Raw genomic sequence first — 25,494 nt, forward strand, 5'->3', positions numbered from 1 at the left:
AATTACAAGGTAGTGGCAATGGAGGAGATAGCACCAATCAAATGGTACCTTTTTTCCACTGTCAGCAGCCTTCCTAAGCACAGCAATGTCAGGGAAGGGTGGGTGCATTCACCACTGAATGTTGGCTTGGCAGTGCAGGGCTGAAGGTGAAGTGGGCTTGCCAGGTCAGAGATAGCAGAAGCTCGCATTTATCCCTACCTAGGATCATGGAATGCCTGAGCATTCCCTGAGACCAGGGGAGGATGAAAAGGCTCCAGTCACCCATGCTCCACAAGGCTGAGAAAGTGTGTTTGCTCTGCAAAATAGAGGCTGGTGAGATGAGCCCATCCCAAAAGTGAGGGTGGAGAGAGAATGATGGCAAGTTGGGATAGGAGATGCTTTTTCTAAGGGAAGCCTGTTGGTTGTGTGTGGTACATTTCAGCTTGGGGGAAGCTATGGAGATGGTCAAGTGAGGGTCGTAATACAATACCGCAGGTTTGCCCACCCGACCTTTGACTGGGGCGGGGGCAGGAGAGCCTGCAAAGACGCCCTTCACATTGAAATACAGTGATGTCAAAAGTTTGTCAACTATCATTAGTTGGACAGATGTCAGGGAATAACACAGCTTCACAAAGTAGGAAAATGTACATGATTATATTCTAGCTCATGACAATAATGGATAAAGCCAGGGAATACAAGAAACCTCAATTATAGCAGCTGATGCCTGAAGGACCTTGTGTTCAGCAGCCTATCTGTGAGTGCTCGTGGCAAAGAGGGAGATTCTATTAGAGACAGTTAAATGTATAAGAGAATTGTACAATGTATCTACTGGCTCTTCAGTTGTAATTAATAAACCATCATGCGCTTTTGAGATTTCTCACGGGATAAGAATTTTCTGACCGCTGAGCAGTTACTGCTTGTAGTCTGGTCCTTCTTGTACTCCTGTTCAGTTCTGTGCCCAAAGACCTTGATCCTCATTGGAGTAACCGTGTTTTTCAATGTTTAGAGATCCATTTCCGTTATGTAGTGCCATAAATTGTCCGCTATATTGCCCCCAACTGTGTTTTGGGGGCAGAATGAGTGCATACATGTGGCACAAACTGTTCAACTCTGCTCTTTGCATCTTCTGCTTGGGTTAAAGTACATTCTTGGTGGCGTTGTGTGTTGCCATCGAGATGGCGTTTCAAAGGATGTTGTGGAACACTGGCCATCCTGTTGGTTGACTGTAAATGACTGCGAATCTTGACCTCTCCTACTACGAGTAGATCCATTTCTAAGGTGGCTCTCACTAGTAATGAACTCACCGCCTTCGCAGGGTCAATGGTATTCTTCATCTTTTTAAGAGAATCACCGGTAAAATGGCTTGAAAGCTGGAATCCATATCCTTGTGAGTCGATAATAACTCTCCCTGAAGACAACGGTCTACTTGTTGTGCCCGCAGATTAATGATTCGACAAGAGTTAGGGATGGTATTCCCAACTTCCATTATGGACTTAGCTTATTTGTATGTTATTCTGGCAAACGAAACAACAATTCCTAAGTCTCCCCTGCTGTTGAAGTCTTTAAAGAAAGAGTAGCATGGTTGAGTTTGCAATTCTCCACTAAACAGCAGCTTGCTCCATCTTTTTACTTACTGCCTCCAACTACTTACTATCTTTGTCTAGCAAACCTATCGATGATGATCGGTTTGATCTTTTCCTCACTGAGGCCAATATAATTGAACCTAATTCAACAGGTCCCTTTAATATATGATTGACCTTTTCAATTCATGCTTTTTTACCTATGTTTGCTGTAACTTCCCTAATGATGCTGGTTTAAGGAAATTTCTACTGAGCTGTAATATGCTGGGAATCATTGGAAGAAACTGACTCCTTTGCAAAGTGCTCAAGATTTCTGGTAGAAAGTATGACTCCTGGTGTGCTTATTCTAGGAGGGCTACATACTTATCTGCTTGATAAATTACTAGATAATTAGGAGGAGAAGCACTGGTCAAACATATTTCCATTTCTTCCTCTGAGGAATCGGTCTCAACATTTCACAACTTCTGACCATCATCTTGCTTAATGTGTCATAATAAGTCATCTATGGGTTCTTGAAGGTGGATAAGTCAACTCCTCCTCTGTAAAGGTCTTCCTCCTGCTCTTCTTGGAAATGTGTAGATGTGACTGGTCCATTCTTCTCTCAGTGTTAGTGAATGTTTGTCTTTTCTAGCTATTTTTCTTCTTGATCTGAGAATTAATCAGTAAAAAGTTGCACTTCATCAAAGCTCTTCTTCTTTGGTTTCTAAAATGCTAATTCAATATCAAGGGTTTTCTTTCTGCTTGCTACATCAATTAGCCTCTGCACTCTTTAAAGGGTTTGTGTCCATGATATCCTTATTAATATTGTCCTGCAATTCTGGAGGATCTGACCTAACAGCCAATTTCTGAACTTGACCAAATTTGGAAATCAAGTCAAATGTTTTTTTCTTCTACTTGACTCTACGGTTTGAAGAATATACTTTTTCAACACTAAAAGTAACTGAAATGATTTTGATGCTGATGGTAGATTTGTTCACTTGAATGTCTATTTTCCGACAGTCAGTCAGCCTGAAGCACTGTCTGCATTTGATCTTCACACATCTTTGTGAGAATATGCTTCAAGACAATATCCATGATGCTGACATTGTACAATGTAAATTCTTCAACAACTGGTCCACTTACCTGTTTCTCTTGCACTAATTCAGTTTCCTAAAGATCATCTTTGGCCTATTCTGAAAGGCCCATATCCAACATTGGTAGAGGTACCTCTGTTTGCGACTCCACTACTGGTAATTTAAGGGCAATTTTAGAATGCGCCAAAAGTTTCAAGGACACCTTCTCCAAGTTCTTTATTTGTTTGTATTAAAACAACAAGCATACATAATCTTCAGACTTTTGGTCCAGTGTTAAACAAAGGCTGTATACGGAAGGCTCGACTTTCACAGTGATAATGCCAGACCCAACATAAGATGATGGAATAATTCACAACTTGTAATCCTTGAAAAGGATCACACTTCAGAAATAGACAAAATAAAAACTGCTCTTTTATATTCGCTAACAAGTAATCTTTATAGAAGTCTCTTTTAAAAACAACACTAGTTAGATAACCAAGCCCTAACCACAGTTAGGGACATACGTGTACTTCTTACATTTTTAAAGTAGCTGAAATAAATTACATTTATGGAAAAATGTTTCTTTAAAAGAGGTTTCCATTTTGCAATTATTCCCCACATACCATCCCAGACAGTTCTCTTAGATTTTTTCCATCAGGTATGAAGGTGGCTCATTGTTCTAGTGAAGAATTGAAGGAGAGAAAGCAAGAATAATATGAAAAAAACACGGAAGTAATTTTCTTCCCTCTATTCATGCGCTCCTCATTTTCAACTGAACCTCACTCCACTGACTCAAAAATCCTGAGATGTGCCTAGGCAAGAAGAAGCTTTAAGCATATTTGTTGAGCAGATCTTGCTGAAAAAGGATGCACCTTTGCACAAAGATTTACATAGTAAATAAGGGGAACAGATGTTAAAATGGGTAGTAGTGCACAATACATCCACTGGTGGAATGAGCGCAGACGTGAAGAGGATGAATCCTTCAGTTGTCCAAATGAATTGGATATGTACAAACCATGCACCTGGCAAGAGTAGCTTTTGGTACTTTGTTGGCTTGAGTGAGAGTAATAAATGATAAAAGGATTCTATAACTTCCAAAAAGTAGATGTTCTAAGAAAAATTGAATGGCCCTGGAAAATACCCATGCGGTGTACAAATTCTTTAGTCAAGGAAAAATTAAGCCTTGGTTGAATGAACAGAATAATTATTTACAAGTACAGATGAAATTCCATCAAACCTGAGGACAAAAAGAGGAAAATGCTTTCAGTGCCATTATTTCTTCATGGATAACTAGATGAGGATTATTGGACGAAAGCTTCAAGCTTTCCAATCGTTCTTATCAAGTTGTAAACAACCAAGAAAGGTGTATTCCTTTTCAAGTGGTCAACTTCACAAGGCAACATGAGTTTGAATGGTCTGTGATTTAAAGTGGCAAGGACTACATTTCGATACCACTGAGGGTAGGGGCTGATAAAAAGATATACATAGAAAAGTCTGTTAAAAAGTCCCAATATGGCTCGGTTATAGGGAGAAAACCACAGTGGACAGATGATTTGCAGGAGTCTACAAGGATTCTGAAATCATCAAGATGCGTTAAGCGTTAAGAGCCCAATGGAAAGTGAGGCCATTTGTTCTTAGACTTACACATAAAAGGAGTTTTTTCTATACATATATAGACAATGTTTGCTTCTGGCAGGTCTAATTTGGATGAATGTCACATACACCAAACATGCAGTTTCCTCACTCTATTTAGAGTCATGGGAAGCACCATATTTCAGTCAACAGGGCCTATCTTGGCTCTACTTGTAAAAACCTATGACAGACAGCTCGTCAGACACTAGACCGGCAGTCATTGTACACCAGACTGTCTGCCCTTTGTAGGACCAACGTTCCATCATATACTTTTCTATTCACCACTACCAGGGAAAGCCTAGCAGACCCAGAGGAGGAAACCAAAGAAACAAACTTCACGCCCAAAGACATATTAATTTTGTTTTTTAGTACCAAACTTCAGCATTCAGAGCTTTTAAATAAAAAACAAAACCCTTTGCATTAAACACAGCTCCTGTTCAGCAAAGTTTCAGTGCATTCAGCAGAGCTGCTGTGGCAGCCTGTCTGGCAGTGATCTCCAAGTATGGACATAGGCCTTCCACAAGTTTCACAGAGTACATCCCTTCACTGCCCTAGTGGAGTAGCCGCCATATTCTAAATGAGGCTGCTAATGCATCGCTCTCAAAATTTTCTATGCCCAAGCCCCTTCCATTCTAGCCAATCTACTCATCCCATATGTACCAGAACGCGCCCTCTGCTCCTCGTACCAACATCTGCTATACACCCTGCGTGGCAGAAGAGCCCGGCAGATGGCCACTCATTCAGAGTTTCGTCTGCATCTCTCTGGAATGCTCTCCCGAGCACTATCAGGAACCTACAGGACCTTGATGTTTTTAAGAGGGCAGTTAAGATCTGGCTCTTCCCTTGATTTTTCTTCGCTTACCTCCTCGCCCTTCGGTCATTACCTGCGGATCTAGCGCTGGGATGCCTCGTCCCTGGGGCAGCCATGTGCTCTACAAATGCGATAACATGACAATGTTTACCAAACCAGGCTCTCAGGCTAAGCAATAGTATGATGGGATGGAGAACCAGTCCCCATCTAACCAAGGGATCAAGTACAGGGCACAGAAAGATGCAGAGCATGCACCAGTTTGTTCAAACATAACATGGATGTGGCATTGCTTGTAAGGATACACTTGGCCATAAGGCCTAGAAGCCTATGGAGCCACCATGCTGATGTCTATGGTCTGGATGTGAATTGGCTACTTGTCTGTTTTATACACTTTCTTCCTCCCTGGCGGATTATTACCCATTCCCAAAGCGATCATGTTCAGCTTCTATAAGTGGAAGTCGACAAGGAACTATCTGAGACGTACTCATTTTTATAATAAATGTCAGCTCCTTTGAAAATTGTGTTTTCGAAGGTAAGACCATTGGTGAAATCCATACCAGACTAAATGGAATAACAGTGCAGAGAGCATATTTTTGCAGCTAAAGGCAGGTGGATAGTATCTGATATTATTGTACTGTCTGTGGGGAACCTGACATATTGCCAATGCCCTTTCCTAGAAGGCTAGTTGCTACTTTGCAAACACCTTAAATGGGGAAATATTACATTGAACTACATACAACAGGAGTATCTTTAAATCGAAAGTTATCACGTTGGGAGTACCATTACTTTGCATCTTTGAAGGTAAGTGCTTTCGAAATTTAGAAGCTTTACTTAAGTTAAAATAATGTAAATTTTACACAGTTATTTTTAGATTTTAATCTAGATTATAAACATGACAATATACTTTATAACTACTTCAATAAAATGCCTTGAACACACATGCCTGTATGAACAAATTACTTAACTTTGGTAATGTTTTTCTGTCGGAGACTATCTAACCACAGATTCCTCACCTCTGAATATTCCCCAGGCATCAAACTGGGTCTGGAAAATCTTGAGCAGAAGGTGGCATTGGTCGGCTTTTTGTCAGCCACATCTGCAGTGACGTTGAGGTGCCTACATAAGTGCCACCCCAGCTTGTTAACATCAGGGTCTTTTGTGACTATTTCTGTGCCAAAAACGCAGAGCCACATAACATAAAAAAAAACAATGTTTAACCAGTGTACAGTATATAAATGTTTTAGGTGAAGTGCCCAGTTCACAGAATGGTGAGGATGGGAGGGTCAGTGAGGAACCGGCTGTTAGATAAGAGTCCCCACCAGAGAAAGTGTTATCAAAGGTAAATAACTTGTTCTTCTGATAGAGGCTTCTGACCACATATTCCTCAGCTTACAATAGATACCCAATATCTTCCAAGAGGTGGGTCTGCAAACTGGCTTAAACCAAAACATCATGGATAAACGAGCATGCAAAATGCCCATCTCGACTAATCTGATGAACAAGTTACTTACCCCCGGTAATGCCTTATCTGGTAGAGACATATTGTAGTTACAAATTCTTCACCTTAGAATATCCCCTAGGTATCAGTCTGGATCCGGAGATTTTTTTAGATCAGTACTCTTGCACGCTGTCGGGTGACGTTGGCCGGCTTCGCATAAGTCGTCGCCATTTTGTGTGCCAGACATGACATCACAGGTCCTATATAGGCGCCAACAAGGAGCACTGATGTCATTTCTTTTTGTTTACCGCACTAGCAAGCATTGATCCGAAGAAGAGCTACCCCTCAGTCACTCTTTGACTGGCCTTTTTATGACTTTTGTCAAAGCTTTTAGAGTGTCTACACTCCTGGTGTGTCGAGGATGTCTTCTGAGAAGACGGGGTTCGAGCCCTGCGGATCCTGTCACTGTGCGATGTCCGTGAAGGACCTGCACAGTGCAGCAATGCTTTGTGAATGTGTGGAGTGGTGCAGCATCTTGGCAGATGTCCATGATGAGTATCCAGCATGCTAACGTAATCTTAGTGGCCCTGGCCCTGGCCCTGGTGGAATGGGCCACAAGCCTTCACGGGTCTATGTCTTGGCTAATGCGTAGCAGATGTTAATGCAGAGTAAAATCTGTCAAGAGATGGTCTGTTTCTGCACAGCCCTGTCCATCTTCGCACCAATGAACCGGGTGAAGAGTTGATCACTCAACCGATATTTGGCTTGATTAATGTAGAAAGAGAGAGCACTCTTTCAGTCCAAGCAATGGAGTTTCTCCTCTCCCATGGAAAGATGAGGTGAGGCGAAGAATGTAGGCAAAGTGATGCTGTATCATACATGAAAGAGGGCGAACACCTTCCAGAGATGAGACGCACACATTCAAAGGACCAGTTTGCCTGGGAAAACAGGTGCTTGGAGGGTTGAACCAACACCTTGAAGCTCGTTGTCCCTCCTGGCTGATGTAATGACCACTAGGAGAAAAATCTTGATAGTCAAGAGCTGCAAAGAGCATCTGAGGCAGGGCTGAAAGGGAGAACACATGATATATGTGAAGACGAGACAGAGTTTTCATTAAAACATCAGAAAAGGGGTAGGAGGGAACAAATGCAGTGAACATTTAAAAAAAGAGTCACTCATTGTGATATGAATAGGGAGGGTTAATTAGGCAACAACAAGAGAGTCAAAATAGCAGGCAGGTATCACTTAAGAGTGCCCAGGGCAAGACCTTTTCGGGCTAAAATAAAAAACAGTAATACCTCCGAAACTGATGCATAAAGGGTGCCCACATGGTATGAGTAGCAGCAAGCCCAAACTTATCCCAACAGCAGGTGCGTACAGTTTTAGTGGAAGGAAACCTGGCTGCCGAGATGACATCACAGACCTCAGAGGGAGATAAGAAACCCTCAACTGTCACTGCTCAATCCCCAGGCATGAAGGTGGAGTGTGCGCAGATTCAGGTGAAGAACCCGTCCCCACTGCTGCGATAGGAGAGACTCCCGAAGGGGCAGTCGGACCAGAGGACAGCTGCTCATGCTCAGGGGTTCAGGATATCAAACTCTCCTTCCCCAGTCCAGAGCCACTAGGGTGACTGGGCCTGTTCAGTCATGATCTTCTTGAGAACTAAGGGCAAAAGTTGTATTAGCAGAAAGGAGCACAGGAGCCCCCAGCTCCTCTCAAGGCTGGACACGTCTTTGAGCAAGAGATGCATTGGAAACTCCAGTGCGCAGAACTTCTGACATTGTGTGCTCTCTGCAGTGGCGAAAAGAACAAGCCATGGTTCTCCCCATTCCTGTAAGAGATCTTGTGCAACCTCCGTATGTAATACCCGTTCATGTTTCGTAAGGCATCGACGTCTGAATTCGCCCCCTTGCATTCAGGGATCCCGCCAGGGTGGAGCGCCAGGACAACTACTACCAGGAAGATGTCCTGGCGCTCCACCCAAGTCCAGAGGCTCCTGGCACAGGGTCCATGACCCCAGCCCCCAGTTTGTTGAATACCACATGGCGGAGATGCTATCCGTGAACACCTGAACCAGCCTTCCTCTGAAGGATGGAAAGAAGGCTTTCAATGCCAAGGGGCTAGCCCTCAGCTCCAAAAGATTGATCTGGAGCGGAGCTTCGTCTGGAGATCAGAGGTCTTTGAGGTCTATCTCTCCCAGGTGACCGTTCCAACCCAGAAGTGATCCATCGATGTAGGAAAGTGCCCCTTTTTATATGTTCACCCCCACTTTCTGCTCATTGGTACTGATGTTCTTGACTGGGAGTGCACTGGTTTGCTGCTAAACAGGACCCAGTGCCATTGCTCTTTCCCTAAATCTGCAACATGTTGAATTCTAATCCAATTGGCAAGGACTTTAGCACCCCTGTATGTCCCTGGCAAATGGCATCTATGGTACCCAGGGAATGGGTACCAAAGGGGGTCCCTATGGGCTGCAGCATGTATTATGCCACCCAAAAGGGACCCACACACTGCAGGCTGCGTGATCTGGCACAAATCATTCCGAAAACACATCATTGCATACTCCCTGTCTGCAATGTCCAAGCACACTGCATGTCTTATAACTAAGTCACCCCTTCAGCAGACCTTACAGCCCTATGGCAGAGTGCATTATATTACATGTAAGGGCACATTTGCATTAGCAGATATCCCACTGAGATATCGAATTCCATTACTAAGGCATTACCAGTGATCAGGATGCCTTGTTTAAGGTATGTACTGGTTACTGGTCATTACAAGTTACACAGTTACATAATGGCTTCCCTGAAAATAAGGGTGTATGGTATCAAACAACCCATCTCAACAAATCTATACTGATGCCAGTATCAGATTTATTGCATCATATACTCAGAGGGTTACCTTAGAGGTGCCACCTGTAAACCTACTAGGCCTCTAGTGTGTTGGTTGACTGGTATTATCCAGCCTGCCACCACAGACTGGTTTCTGACCCCTGTAGGTGAGAGCTTGCACTCCGAGGCCAGAAACAATGCTTGCTCCAGCCGAAGGTGTTCTTACCTCTTCCAGCAGGATGGCTAGTAATTTAGCATATCAAGGCTAGAGGCTTCAAAGCCTCTGCCACCTTTGGTATGCAAACCCGGCTTCTCTCAGACCTAGGGAATGCCACCCCTGCTCTGGAGCCCAACTGGCAGCAGAGCAGACGGGAAATTAGCTAGTCAGAAGGCAAGTCACCATTGCAGGTTGGGGACAGTCAAAGATAGGTTACACCACCTTGGTTTTAGAGAAACTAGAAACTCTGGGTCAGGATTATGCCCACTCCTCGCAGGAAGTGGGCATAAATGGGGTGCAGACATCCCAGGGGTAGGTAGCCCATTGGCTACAACCCTACATTCCCCTAAACGGCCCAAAAGTCAGCATTTAGGGGTCCCCCAATACCAGACAGACCGATTTGTCTACCTTGGAACACGCAAGGCAAACCCTACCTCACTGCTGGTACCTTGACAATTGCAAAGACCCCACTCTTCCAAACGTTGTGCATCCTCCCCAACACTTGAAGGGCAGTCCAGGCACTCTGCCAACCAGCTAACATCTTCCTTGGAGTGGAGGAGCCACTCCCCTGCATCTGCAGGCACCAACCGCATCTGCCCGTTACATCGTGTTTGCCATCGGGCCCTCTGAGGAAGCAGCAAATCAGGAGGCTCTCGAAGGTCATCCCTATCTCTCCACCAAGTTTCAAGACGCTAGACATGCCAGGAGCCCCCCTACGCCAATACCCTGGGTACCGGAGCACCTGCATCAACCAAGGCTTGTTAGTGTCCAGTCTGGACACCACTGCCGAAGAAGGCCGACCTGCACTTCGATGGACTTGAAGGCCAGTGAGACACACAACAAGAGTGGCCCACCTGTCCTGTTTTACCCTACTCCGTAAAACCAACAACTGTGAAAGCCTAAAACTCAAGAGGCCAGCTAACCAAGTCCCTCTGCACTTGAGCCCCATAACCAGAGTTCACAGAAACCATCTGCGCCCTTTTGCTCCAGAGACCCATACGAGCTGAGCCCCTCTTTGGGTTCTGCCGGACTCGTTCCTAAGACCACATTTGCAGCATTTTTACTACAGGTACCATTGACTTCAACAGTGTAGCGCTCAATGCTACCATCCCGTCCAGCACATCTGCACCTGGTCACACCAGGGCAGGTAAACCCAAATTGCTGGTGGTTCTTTGGACCTTGGCCCCCTAGCAACTACATACAAAGGGTATCCCCATACACTGGCGGCAAGTACTGCTTTGCTGAACATGTCTTTCCTACCATAGAATAGATTTACAGCTCTTACCTCAAAAACCGTTATTTTACTATTTTTTTGAAATATTCTTAACTCTGAAACTACTTACTTGATTCTGATGATCTTGGTGTCTAAAGTTATATAAATATTTGTTATTTTTCTAAATTAGTCTCAAATTTCTTCTTGAGTGTGTCTCACATTTATTGGCTCTGTGTATGCAACAAATGCTTAACAATCCCCTCTGATAAGCCTAAGTAGCTCGGCAACATTACTACTACAAATAGAGCATTTGAGATTATTAAAGTAAGCCCCTGAAGACCAATAAGGGCAGTGTGGATTTTTTGCACGGTGTGCCCATACATTTGCTCACTACATAAAAGGCCAACTTCCTACAATTGGTCACCACTGTCAATTTTTGGGTGGAGAAAGAAGAGAGGTAAGCCGTTGACCCAATCACGATTCATCATTAGCTGGGTGTATGAAATTACCACAAATGCATTTACAAACCATGCCTTTACCTTTTTTTATGTTTCATTTTTTCTCCCATGCACAGCACACATAAATTACAGCTTATATTTCAAATTAATCATGATTGCCATATCAAAAAATGCAAAATTCGTTATTATACAATAGATCCCCTTTATAAACAGCAACAACAAGTATCCCTCCTTTGCCCCATTTCACATCTTAGATTCTTTGACTTTTAATCCCAATCTCATGAACAAATTATACATAAAGTGCAAAGGAATTAAATAGGATAGAATCCAGCTATTGCAATTTCTCAAATCATCTCCAACATTCCCAAACAGGATATTCTCCCCAATCTTCCACGGTTACTCAATAGACTCCTAATTTTTCCATATCCTGGCTACTTTAGCGGTAGAGCACACTCTTTTTGCATATAAAACATCTGGGGAATAAACTCTTAGCATCTTTAAAATCTATTGCGAATGTGGAATGTTATCCGATTTTGGCCAATATCAATGAACTCGTGACCAAAGTGGAAATAAGCCATTTCCCCTGTGGATATTGTGATACCAAATAGAGCGGTTTAAGGGTCAGGGAGAAGATTAGGAAACAAATGTGGGATCACACTGCTTCACCTCCCAGCAGGTTCGCCCCTAAGCATTATGGTGGATGCAGTTCATCATGCGTGTGTACTTGCAAAAAAGTTATTTTGAGTGTTTCACCAGGTTGGTGCAGATCAATGCTGGCCATCTCTAAACACGTGTTTCTGGATTATTATCCATCATCAGTAGAGATTAGGCATGAAAATATTTGTTCAAAAGGCTCCCTCGAGCAACTTGCGCTGACAAGCTCGTGTAGAAGCACCTGCGCGCCTTGAGAGGTACTGTGACCCGAGAACACTTTGGCGCCTGCTCAGCAACCCCAAATATTTGAAATGCCTAATCTCTACTGACGATAGATAATAATCCAGAAACACGTTTATAGAGATAGCCAGTACTTGCCTGCACCAACCTGGTGAAATACTCGAGAGACTTTACCAAGTACACAAGCTTGGCGAACTGCATGCACCATAATGCTTAGGGGCAAACCTGCTGGGAGGTGAAGCAGTGTGATCCCACATTGGTTTCCTGTTTAAAAGGCTCCCTCGAGCCACTTGAGCTGACGAGCTCCTGGAGAGGCACCTGCGCACCTGGAGAGGTACTGTGACCCGAGAAGACTTTGGCAGCCTGCTCAGCAACCCCAAATATTTTCATGCCTAATCTCTACTGATGATGGATAATGATCCAGAAACACGTGTTTAGAGATGGCCAGCATTGATCTGCACCAACCTGGTGAAACACTCAAAAGAACTTTTTTGCAAGTACACACGCTTGATGAACTGCATGCACCATAATGCTTAGGGACGAACCTGCTGAGAGGTGAAGCAATGTGATCCCACATTGGTTTCAGGGAGAATATTACACTGCAGCTTCTGGCTAATTTCAGCAAATATGTTCTTCCAGAAAGTAAACAAAAGAGGGAATGTAAATAAAACATGCAGACAATCCCCATTAGCTTGCTTACACCTAAAACAGCTAGCTTCTACCCTTGGACACATCTTATGGAGTTTTGCTGTGTCGTAATACAGCATCGATTTGCTTAAAAATGCCATCCTAATCAGGTTTGCAGCTCTGACCGTTTTATAGCTCGCTCAAAGTAAAAACAGCCCCTGGGCAAGCTTTAGAATCTTCTATTAGTTGTAGTTTATTGATCATAAAAGGTCTGTCACTAAGGACTTGCTGTGTTTTGGGTGCACTAATCAATATCAGTTCCCTACCCATGTACTTTTGAAACAAAATAAGCTTTTCCCAACGAATCCGCCAGACTTTCATCTCCCATTACATACCATGAACAACGCATGCCTTTATCATGGGAATCTCCCCTCTTTTGTAACCATGCCACGCCTAAACCCACCCCTAAACCCTAAAATCACCCTTACTGCTCTATTCCTTTACCAACCTCTAATCCTTAAAAACACCCTTACCACCCTATACCCTTACTCACCCCTAAACCCTAAAAGCACCCCTACCACACAGTTTGTTAATCCACCCATAAAAACATCTTTTACTTCATTCCCTTTTCCACACCTAAATCTAAAAACATCCTTACCAGCCAATTACCATATATCACCACCTACCTGGGATCGGACCTGTGCATTCTGGGTGCTGCAGTTCAGCGCCACACGGTAGGCTGCAACAGGTGGTGCATCATCTACATAGGGGGCGGAGCCGACCTTCTTCAACAAAGGGGACGGCAGGATTCAACATGATGCTAAATTGGAAGCTGCTGTGAACATCTTTGAGCGCTGAGGAAGGCATTTCCTCAAATTTGCCTCGCGGCGCCCCGGTCCTTCCCTGAAAGGTTGGGGGGGATTTGTCAAGCGTGGGCCGAGATAAAAGGGAGCTCCCAAAACGTGTTTTCCCCATGTCAATTTCCATAGGGCGGTCGACCTCACTTTTAGCTCAAACGGCTGAATTGATTTCCATCAAACTTGGCAAAATTGTAGGGACTGGTCTTTGCTATGTCTCAAGATATATGCTCCAGTGGTTTTTACGAAAATTAACTTTGAAAAAATATATATTGGGCTACATTGGGCTATATATATGTTAGAGCCCAAATGTAGCCCAATGTAGCCCAAAGATGGCCACCAGAGACAAAAAAAACAAATGTAGCCCAAATATCAGCCAGATGTAGCCCAACTATAGCCCAATGACAGAATGTCCCAGAGTGTTCTAAAGAACAACTAGAGCGCTAACAGTCTTACTTATGACAAAAGTATGGCACACCTGAAGTCATCTTGATTGGAATAAAGTGTTAACACTTAAAACATTTAATTTGCAAAGGAACAAAATGAGGGGGTTCATTTTGCCATAGAAATTATGATTAGTGCTGAAGAAAGAAAAATTAGGGCACATTTTGAGTGACTTCTCAAATCCTCTTATATTTCATTAAAAAAAATTCTGATATGCAGTCTCCCAAGATGGTCACCAGAGACAAAAGAGCCCAAATGTAGCCCAAATATCAGCCAGATGTAGCCCAACTATAGCCCAATGACAGAATGTCCCAGAGTGTTCTAAAGAACAACTAGAACGCTAACAGTCTCACTTATCAAAAGTATGGCACACCTAAAGTCATCTTGATTGGAATAAAGTGGTAACACTTAATACATTTAATTTGAAAAGGAACAAAATGAGGGGTTTCATTTTGCCATAGAAATTATATATATATATATATATATATATATATATATATATATATATATATATATATATATATATATATATATATATATATATATATATATATATATATAAATAAAACAATCCCTGCTTACTCTCGCCTGGAGTCCAATCCTGGTACCACTGCGCAGAAGAAGAGAGGAGACCCGGGTGCAGGTGAGAAGTGTGTTTTATTTAGTTGGAAAGACGGCACACCTCAGTGTGTATATATATATATATATATATATATTTTCCACAAAGTTGCCCTTGAAGGAGATCACACACCTCGGGGTATCCGCACACTGGACTTCAGGCGGCACCACCAACAGCATACCACACGCAATCACGAAGCCATACGCGTTTCAAGCCTTTACAGCCCTTGTTCACTGGCAGAAATGAGGTAAGATGCGGGCTTAGCAGAACATGTTTTTTAATCAATTACAAAGTCCCGCCCATGTGGGCGTCACCGTAGGCATGATGGTACCTGTAGTCCCAATATTGCCAAGGACTTCCATAGTTCTCTCGCCAAGTGGCTACCCGCTGTCTGCCTCAAAATGTCATTCCATCAGGGTGAGAGACATGCCGGCACTCTGATCGATGCTGCCTACGGTGACGCCCACATGGGCGGGACTTTGTAATTGATTAAAAAACATGTTCCGCTAAGCCCGCATCTTACCTCATTTCTGCCAGTGAACAAGGGCTGTAAAGGCTTGAAACGCGTATGGCTTCGTGATTGCGTGTGGTATGCTGTTGGTGGTGCCGCCTGAAGTCCAGTGTGCGGATACCCCGAGGTGTGTGATCTCCTTCAAGGGCAACTTTGTGGAAAACAGTTAATGCGGCTGGTCCGGTCGCGTGGAGGTCCTGACGCTCAAGAGGCGTTCCCTGGCGTTTACATTGAAGCGCCGTTGGGGACCGAGGGGGCCTTGGATTTCCTGAAGACGGGGCAGCATCGATCAGAGTGCCGGCATGTCTCTCACCCTGATGGAATGACATTTTGAGGCAGACAGCGGGTAGCCACTTGGCGAGAGAACTATGGAAGTCCTTGGCAATATTGGGACTACAGGTACCATCATGCCTACGGTGACGCCCACATGGGCGGGACTTTGTAATTGATTAAAAAACATGTTCTGCTAAGCCCGCATCTTACCTCATTTCTGCCGGTGAACAAGGGCTGTAAAGGCTTGAAACGCGTATGGCTTCGTGACTGCGTGTGGTATGCTGTTGGTGGTGCCGCCTGAAGTCCAGTGTGTGGATACCCCGAGGTGTGTGATCTCCTTCAAGGGCAACTTTGTGGAAAACAGTTAATGCGGCTGGTCCGGTCGCGTGGAGGTCCTGACGCTCAAGAGGCGTTCCCTGGCGTTTACATTGAAGCGCCGTTGGGGACCGAGGGGGCCTTGGATTTCCTGAAGACGGGGCAGCATCGATCAGAGTGCCGGCATGTCTCTCACCCTGATGGAATGACATTTTGAGGCAGACAGCGGGTAGCCACTTGGCGAGAGAACTATGGAAGTCCTTGGCAATATTGGGACTACAGGTACCATCATGCCTACGGTGACGCTCACATGGGCGGGACTTTGTAATTGATTAAAAAACATGTTCTGCTAAGCCCGCATCTTACCTCATTTCTGCCAGTGAACAAGGGCTGTAAAGGCTTGAAACGCGTATGGCTTCGTGATTGCGTGTGGTATGCTGTTGGTGGTGCCGCCTGAAGTCCAGTGTGCGGATACCCCGAGGTGTGTGATCTCCTTCAAGGGCAACTTTGTGGAAAACATATATATATATATATATATATATATATATTATATATATATATATATATATTTTCACTGAAAAAACCATAGGTTTCACACCAGTTATAAATAGGAATTGGCATTACAAAAAAACCTATTAAATTCACTGAAAAAACCATAGGTTTCACACCAGTTATAGTTAGGTGGAAATTTTACTCGCATAAAACCATTGAAATTCCCGCGTTATAGTTAGTTGGACTCAATATAACTTGCGCGTGCAATGCACTGCTGATGACGTCACATATTACATCACTCATGACATGGTCAGTGACATCACTCATGACATCACTGATGACATCTCAGATTTGATGTACTTGTTACGAATGTTCGACTTGTGCTCGTTTAGTCTTACTTTCATCTTTCTCTCAGTCTTTCCCACATATCCTTGTCCACAGGGACATTTCAAAAGGTATATAACATTCATAGAATCGCAAGTTGCTGACACACGTAATTTGATCTTGAATTCTTTGCTCGGATGTGTGATAGTATTCCCTCTGATGATATTGTTGCAGTGACTGCAGTTGTGACAAGGCAACGTACCATGAAAAACTTCATTAGCATTCTCTGTTCTAGATTTAATCATGTTGCCTAAGTTCGTTCCCCTTTGGTATGCAAACAGAGGCATTTCTTTAAAGATGTTATTAAATTCTGTTTCTTGGGATAGTATCGCCCAGTGTTTTTTGATGATGTTCTTAAAAGCTTTACTCTTAGTTGAATATTTCGACACAACAACTATCCTTGTGTTTTCTTTCTTTGGAGCTTGAGTTAGTAAATCCTTTCTCTCTCTTTGTGCACATCTCAACTTAGCATCATCTAGTACTTTTTGGGGGTATCCTCTACTTTTGAATCTTTCTTCCATCTCATTGATTCTAATCTCCAATGTCTCCGAGGATGATACAATCATTTTTACTCGCAACATTTGCGAGTATGGCAAATGAGTTTTCAATGGGTTGTTGTGGAAGCTGTTATGATGCAAAAAATTATTGCGATCTGTCGATTTCCGATAGATGTCTGTTTCAAAATGCGACCCTTTCCTGTGAATTTCTACATCCAGAAATGTGATCCTGGAGGCGTTAATCTCAAAAGTGAATTGAATACGTTCATCACGTGTATTGAGTTCACTAATGACATTTCTTAGTTCTGGTTCTGAGCCTGTCCATATGATGAACATATCGTCAATATATCTCAATATCATTTTCGTGTTGGATTTCAGTCAGCTCAGGTTTACTATTCTAGAAATTGTAAATAAACGTGAAGGTATTGACAACCATAAGAACGTGCTGCAAAGAGAAAACTTTTGGATTTTCAAATTGGAAACCCTTAAACCAACTGGAATGAATGATCGGACTGAATTCAGTTGTTATCTATGAACTATATCATGATACGTTTAAATCCCAATGGACTGTGCATGGTTTCTGATAATTGCCTTTTTCAATCACAATGTTTGTGACTAATTTCGTTTAATTTTGAAACCGTTTATTTTTATTTTTAGTCCATTTTACTTGATTTTCTAGTTTTTTAATTTGTTCATTTAGCCAGTGTTCACTGTCTATGAATATGATACAGTTGCATTTTTTCATTTATATATGATAATACTTGCAATATTGTCATTTAGAGTTTTTGTAAACCTGAGGAACACACCCTTTGCTTCTTACTTCACCTTTGTTCACACGTTCTCACCCCTGTCTATCATGGCCGCTTGAACTAATTGTACACACACTTTCGTCCGTTTTTTACTACATTGGTTGATTTCATTGCATGACTTGGGACTAATGTCCGTTTTCTATATTTACTACGGACTACGGTCCGCCTTCTATACTACGTTGATCGCTTTCTCTGCTTGACTAGGGACTTAGTCCACTTTCTATATTCACTATCAGCGTCAAGTCAAGTCAAGTCAGAGAATTTATATAGCGCACTACCTACCCAGAGGGTCTCAAGGCGCTTAGAAATAGGAGGAGGATTACTTGTCAAATATCCACGTTTTAAGTTGCTTTCTGAATGCTAGATGGTTCTGGGTGAGGCGAAGGTAGGCGGGGAGTGAGTTCCAAGTTTTAGCAGCCAGGTAAGAGAATGATCTGCCTCCCATGGTGGTCTTGTTGATGCGAGGTGCGGTGGCGAGGGCTTGGCTGGAAGAGCGAAGTTGGCGGGAGGGGGTGTAGAAGGATAGTCGTGAGTTGAGGCATTCTGGTCCGATGTCGTAGAGTGATTTGTCTGCGTGGGTTAGCAGTCGGAAGGTGATTCTCTTATTGACGGGTAGCCAGTGGAGGTCTTTCAGGTGACCAGAGATGTGTTCGTTGCGCGGGATGTCTAATATGATCCTGGCTGAGGCGTTTTGGATTCTTTGGAGTTTCTTCTGGAGTTTAGCGGACGTACCTGCGTAGAGGGTGTTTCCGTAGTCCAGACGGCTCGTGACTAGAGCATGGGTGACTGTTTTTCTTGTTTCGGTGGGGATCCAGCGAAATGTTTTTCTGAGCATGCGAAGAATGTTGAAGCAGGATGAGGAAACGGCGCTGACTTGTCTGTTCATTGAGAGTGAAGAATCCAGGATGACGCCTAGGTTCCGTGCGTGGTCTGTCAGGATGGGTGCTTTTCCAAGGGCTTCCGGCCACCAGGAGTCGTCCCATGCAGAGGGGGATGTACCTAAGATGAGGCCTTCTGTTTTGTCCGAGTTCAGTTTCAGACGGCTTTGTTTCATCCATTCGGCAACTTCTTTCATTCCTTCGTGTAGGTTAGTTTTGGCGGTGCTGGGGTCATTGGTGAGAGATAGGATCAATTGAGTGTCATCCGCGTAAGAGATGATGTTGAGGTTGTGTTGGCGGGCGATGGCCGCGAGTGGGCTCATGTAAACGTTGAAGAGGGTGGGGCTGAGTGAGGATCCTTGAGGTACGCCACAGATGACTTCAGTGGCCTCGGACTTGAATGGTGGGAGGAGGACTCTCTGGGTTCTTCCGGTGAGGAATGAGGTGATCCATTCCAGTGCTTTTCCTTGTATTCCGATGTTATTGAGGCGTTGTAACAGGGTGCTGTGACAAACTGTGTCGAATGCTGCCGAGAGGTCGAGGAGGATGAGGGCGACTGTGTCTCCATTGTCCAATAGAGTTCGAATGTCGTCTGTTGCTGCGATGAGGGCGGTCTCAGTGCTGTGTTTTGCTCGGAAGCCAGATTGTGAGGAGTCGAGGGATTTGTTGGCTTCGAGGAAAGCGGCGAGCTGGTTGTTGACGGCTTTCTCGATGACTTTGGCCGGGAATGGAAGGAGCGAAATGGGTCGGTAATTTTTGAGTCCGGTGGGGTCCGCTGTGGGTTTTTTCAGAAGGGCGGTGAGTTCAGCGTGTTTCCAGCTTTCCGGGAAGGTGGCGGAGTTGAAGGAGCAGTTGATGACGTCTCGTAGGTGCGGTGCTATGACGGAGTCTGCTTTGTTGAAGATGTGATGAGGACATGGGTCAGTGGGGGAGCCTGAGTGGATGGATTTCATCAGGCGGATTGTATCCTCAGTAGAGATTGGGTTCCAGTCGTTGAGGGTGTTCACGGGGGGAGAGTGTTCAGCAAATGGTTGGGTGGGTTGGTCTCCGGGTTGGTTGTCGAAGCTGTTGTGGATGTCTGCAATTTTGTTGTGGAAGAATGAGGCTAGGGAGTCGCAGAGGGCTTGAGAGGGGGTGATGTCGTTGGAGTTGGCTGAGGGGTTGAAAAATTCCTTGACGATGTTGAAGAGTTCCTTGCTGTTGTGGGCGTTGTTGTCAAGTCGATCCTTGAATGCTATTTTCTTGGCCTTTCGGATCAGTTGGTGGTGAGTGCGGGTGGCGTTTTTGAAGGCGTCCTTGGTACTAGTGGTTGGGTCTTTTTTCCAGGCCTTTTCAAGGGAGCGGCAGAGTTTCTTGGACTTCTTAAGATCATCGTTGAACCATGAGGCCTTCTTGTTGCCAGGTTTGCAGCGTGGTGATTTAACCGGTGCCTCGCACCTGTTTCGGAAATCTACTTCCGCAAATGGCGTGTAGGAGTTTTCTTTCAGTCTAACCAGTAAGCGGGTGTATAGTTTTTTCTGCGGGTGTATACTTTTCTCTTTATGGTTTAGAACTAAATTTATGCAAAGGGTTTTTCTTGTAACTACGTTCGGACCGTCTTTTTCTACTATGTGTGCATGGCTTATTCTCGCTATAATATCTGGTGGAGGTGTCTTAAGACAACTTGCTTTGAGTTTTTAACTTAACCCCAATTGTATTTTTTGTATTAGTTTTCTCTTCGATCCACGGGGTGACATTTATGAGTTAACATTATGAACCGTTTTTGAGACTTTACCAATTTAACAGTTGTGAATTTGACATTTGAGTCCCTGCTATATCCTTACATGTGATTATTTAATTTGTAGAATCCAGTCCCTGATGAAGGCTATTGCATAGCCGAAATGCATTGGACGCCCTAATAATTTTCCAGAAGGCTGGATTATTCGTTTTGAAAAAATGACTTTGGAAACAATGAAAATAAAGATGTTTGAAGAAATTTAAGCTTTTTTTGAAAACTTTTGTGGAACTTTCAACCCAATTCATGGGCATTACGCTGTGACCAGGGGACGTCGCTCAATTAAGGGTCACGCATTTGATTTGTTGTTCTTGTACTCTGAAGGAGAGTACACCCTGGAGCACGCAACAGCAGTAAATAAAGGGGATCTAAGAGTGCAAGCGTGACAAAACCATTTTTGTCATTTCTTAAGATGAAAGGGAGCCACTGAGAAAGAATCCGGTGTGACTTTGGCAGGTTGATGGTGAACACAGGCGAACATAAAAGGTTCTTCGTAGAATGGAGATGAGTCACGACTGCCTGGGGTGGGCCCTCCATCATCAGCCAGTTGTCAAGGTGAAGGAAGACTGAAACCCAGACATCCGAAGATGTTCTGCAACAGCCACCAACACTTTTGTGTACACTAGAGGATCACTGGGAAGGCCAAATGGAGTACAGCAAACTGGAAAAACTAGTGGCTCACCATGAACTGCAGGCAATGCCTGTGGGCCTGCGGACGGGAATGTGAATGAATGCATCCTGCAGGTCCAATGCTACCTACCAATCTCAAGGATCGAGGACAGACAACAACTGAGCCAAGATAAGCATCCTGAATTGCTCTTTCCTCAGAAAGGCGTTGAGGGGGCAGATCTAATTTGAAGAGGAGGCCTTCGTCCTTTATCAGCACCAGGAGGTAGCAGGAATAAGAACCACTCAGTACCTTCAGCGCTGGGGCTCTCTTAATGGCTCATTTGGCCAACAGAGCATGCACATCCGGATGGAAAAAGTGGAGATGGTTCTCCATAAGTTGATCTGGAGTTGGTGTCAAGGGTGGAGGAGATTCCACTAACGGAATAGTATAACCCTTGAACACGATTTGGAGCACCCAATTGTCAGAGGTTATGTTGCTCTATTGGGGCAGGTGGTGAGAGATCTGGCCACCAACTCTCCTGCGTGGAGGGCTCAGTAAAGCGACATGGAGGTTGTGGCAGCTGGAGGGGTGGGAGACAGGGCAGTATGCTGGGTATGATTCCTGCATTCTTTCTGGGATCCTCGACCCCAGACAGGGAAAGGCTTGGCAGCCAGCTAGGCTGATGGATAGGGCTGGTATTCGGGTGCCTATAGGTGGCCTGACCACAGCCACTGAAGGGGAGAAAGAACTGCTGCTGTGAGTTGGAAGCAAGAGAGGAGCCTACGGTTCTGGTGGTGGCTCGACTTTCATGAAACCACTCAAGCACCATATTAGTTTTGTCATCAAACAAGCGGGAGCCATCAAATTGCATCACAATGAGTGACACTTGAATACCCCCTGAAAAAACCAGTGGACCGTAAACATGTGGTGGTAGAGCACGACCGTAGAGGCCATTGCCCAGTCTAGGGAGGGTCCCCAGTCTACACCGGATTGCAAAATTTGTTGCATCCTGCCCATCCACCAGGGCTGGGTTGAGGTTAGCTCGGTCCTATTCAGGGAGCATGGGGAGCAGCTGTGTAAATGGGTCCCATACAGCATGGGAATATCGGCCCAAGAAATATACTATCTTCACTGCCCACAAGGCCAAGCTGTGGGAAGAGAAAATCCTCTTCCTGAAGGTATGCAGCCTCTTGGATTCCATGTCCGGTGGGGAAGAAGCAAATGTGTTTAAATTGGTCTTGGCGGCTGAGGCAGGCTCTCAGGGGAAGGGTGCTCGAAGAGGAAGGATGGATCTACAGAGGTGGGGCATTGGTGACTAGCAATCATGTGGTTAAAAGGAGCTCCATGCATGGTTTAGCCCAAGCCCTCAGAAGAACATTGGTGAAGGCCTCATTAAAGGAGAGTAAAGACTCAGTTGAGCTCACTCCTGGTAAGGCGCCTCTGTCAAGAAATCACTTTTGATCTTGACGACATGCATTGGTAGGTCAAGTTTCCTTTGCTGCCCTGTGTATCACAGTGGAAAAGGTGCACCCTCATCTGAAACAGGACCTGGAGGGGAAAGCATGGCAGAGTCTGGGGAGGTGTCTAAGCCACTAGCGTCACCAGCTCCTCATACCAATTGTCTTGGTATGGGTCCCCCTTAAAGGGACGATACACCTCTCTCTCTCTCATCTCGTCCGGCAAGGATAAAGGGTCTATCTAAAGGTGGCACATCCAGGGGTTGGTAGGACCTGGATTGTGCTGGTGTTGATGTCAAGAGGCATCGTCGACTGAGTCAGAGATGTGTATGGGTTCATCGTCAGTATGTGCTGGATGGAGCGGGCTGCGGTGAGTATAATCACCCATGGGAGGGTCAAGTTAGATCCAGGTGGGATAGCCTTTGGAGAGGAGATTCAAAAAGCCAAGTTAGCGTCGGGCAAATCAGCTGGCAGTAACTCAAGCTGGGCAGCTTGCGGCTCATTGAGGCCCAAAGGCGCACCGAGGGAGTGGGTGGCCTAAAGATGGTGTACATGGTGTCCTAATATTACTTCCAACTGGGTGTGCACTCTCCAGGGAATTCTGGGTAGCGCTGAGCAGGCTCTGACACTGACTTCACAGGTGAATTTCAGGAGCTTGGCCTCGAAGCACAATGTTTCGTCATGGAAGCCGAAGAGTGCTTCAAATTCTTTTTCTTGTGCTTCGACTGACTTGAAGAAGGAATTGTTTTAGTGGAAAGACTATTGGCCGTGGAAACTGCTCTAAAGCGGGCCTGAAATCAACCTCTGGGACAGGAATGGTGCAGAGCCTTCTTTTGCCTCACCGCCAGGAGCTTCATCACCAGCCTGCGCATCGCCTTAGGGTGCATCGACGTGCATTCAACGCAAGCCTTGACCCCAGGCACCAGAGACAGTGTGGATCAAAAGGAGGAACACTGCTAAGATGAGGATTCTTTGCCGTTTTTGATCTGTTCTTAAGAATTTCTTTCTTGAGGGTTACCAGTAAAAATATATTTTAAACTATTCAAGGCATATAGTTTAAAGAGAACATTTTCTCTTGGAAGGAAATTTCAGCCATCTTAAGAGAAGACTGATTGTCCTCAAGTCCAGAAAACCAAAGAGAGAATTTCTTAGGGCTGTAAAGGATTGGGGAGAAAGAGTGGTACAGGGAAACAAAGTAAAATGGTTCAACTGACTCATTCACAAATTTGCCAATTTAAAATCCACCAACCAGTGTTGCCACAAACCTCATACAGTAAAAAGCTCAATGAGTGCGACACAGGGATTGAACAGAAGAAAGGGCACAGATGTCAATTGGAGGTTACCAGGGATCTGGAGCACAGTTTGGTCAGTAAGACGGGGGCGGGGCATATAATGTTAAAACACACTATACAACAAGCACGGTGCATGACAGTGGAATAAAGGGAATTGGAAAGGGAGAGGAATGTGGATTGATAGGCGTACTAAGTGAGAGAAAACACAATATTTCGAAATATAACCAACTTTTTGAGGACATTCAAAACAGAGAGAGGTAGGTTGTGAGTGAGCTTTTTTGCCTGTGTACGTTAAAATTCCTGGTGAAATCAGACAGACAGCTCACCATACCCGAATGAAAGCACCTGTACCCAACTATGTATCAGAAAATGCATTAATTAGGGGGTTTAGCACCCCAAACACCACCCATGAAGCTACGCCCCCTGGCAGTGGCCACAGCTGATACACCTATGCTTCAGCGTACAGTACTTTGCCTGTCTCTTGTGATCTCAAGCTTCCTACCAGTCGAACAAGTTACTTACCTTCGGTAACGATATAGCAGATTAGTTATAGATTCCTTACCTTACAATTACCCCCTGGCATCAGACTGGATCCAAAAAGTTTATTCGTCAGCAGTACCCCTCCGCGTCGAAAGATGGCGTCAGTCGGCTCTGCCTTGGTCGTTGGCATTGGCGTTGGCGTCCTGGTCGCTGGGATGATGTTGCAGTAGCTACTTAGAAGCGCCCTCGCGTGCTGACATCAGTTCTGTACACGCCAGAAGCGCAGAGCCATGCAAGTCACTGACCACTGGTGCACAGAACTAGAGCCCTGAAAGGACAGCCTTTTCCCTAGAAATCAGTATGCAGAATGGGAAGGATGGGTGGCGCGGTAAGGAATCTAGAACTAATCTAGGTCTCTTACAGATATATCGTTACTGGAGGTAAGTAACTTGTTCATCTGAAAGAGACAATTAGTTATAGATTCTTTACCTTAGAATAGATACCCCAGCAATACCAACCCCGGAGGTGGGTCTGCGAACTAAGTTCACACCAGAAAATCCTGGAGAACAAACCGGCCAAAGAAGCAGTCTCTCCGGACTTGGCTGTCCAGGCAGTTGTGTTTTGTGAACGTGTGCATAGATGGCCACATAGCTGCCTGACAGATGTCATTCAGGGGGACTCCCCGTCCCAAAGCAGTGGTAGCTGCTGTCGCCGACCAGGAATGGGGTCGTAACCCCACTGCAGTCTCCTTCTTTGGCAAGGAATAGCAAGCTTTGATGCACAAAACGACCAATCTAGAAATGGCCTGTTTGTGCACTAAACAACCTTTTTTGGCGCCCACATAGCTAACAAAGAGCTGGTCATCCACCCGGAAATGCTTGGTGTGATCCAAATAAAATGAAAGCGCACGTTTTGGATCCAGACGGTGGAGCCTGTCTTCCTCTTTGGAAGGATGCGGAGGCGGAAAGAAGGTGGGCAAAGTGATGGTCTGTCCAATGTGGAAAGAAGTAACCACTTTGGGAGGGAAGGAAGGACGAGTTTGAAGGACAACCTTGTCCGGATGAACGCCAGAA

General features: G+C 44.7%; 1 protein-coding gene across 7 annotated transcripts in view; it reads right to left on the bottom strand.

Moving 5' to 3' along the window:
* Positions 1-25,494, bottom strand: part of TEP1 (telomerase associated protein 1) — a 1,080,103-nt gene that overhangs the window by 789,642 nt on the left and 264,967 nt on the right. The window lies entirely within an intron of this gene.

The sequence above is a fragment of the Lissotriton vulgaris genome, chromosome 7 (genome assembly GCF_964263255.1).
Source record: "Lissotriton vulgaris chromosome 7, aLisVul1.2, whole genome shotgun sequence".
NCBI classification, from domain to species: domain Eukaryota; kingdom Metazoa; phylum Chordata; class Amphibia; order Caudata; family Salamandridae; genus Lissotriton; species Lissotriton vulgaris.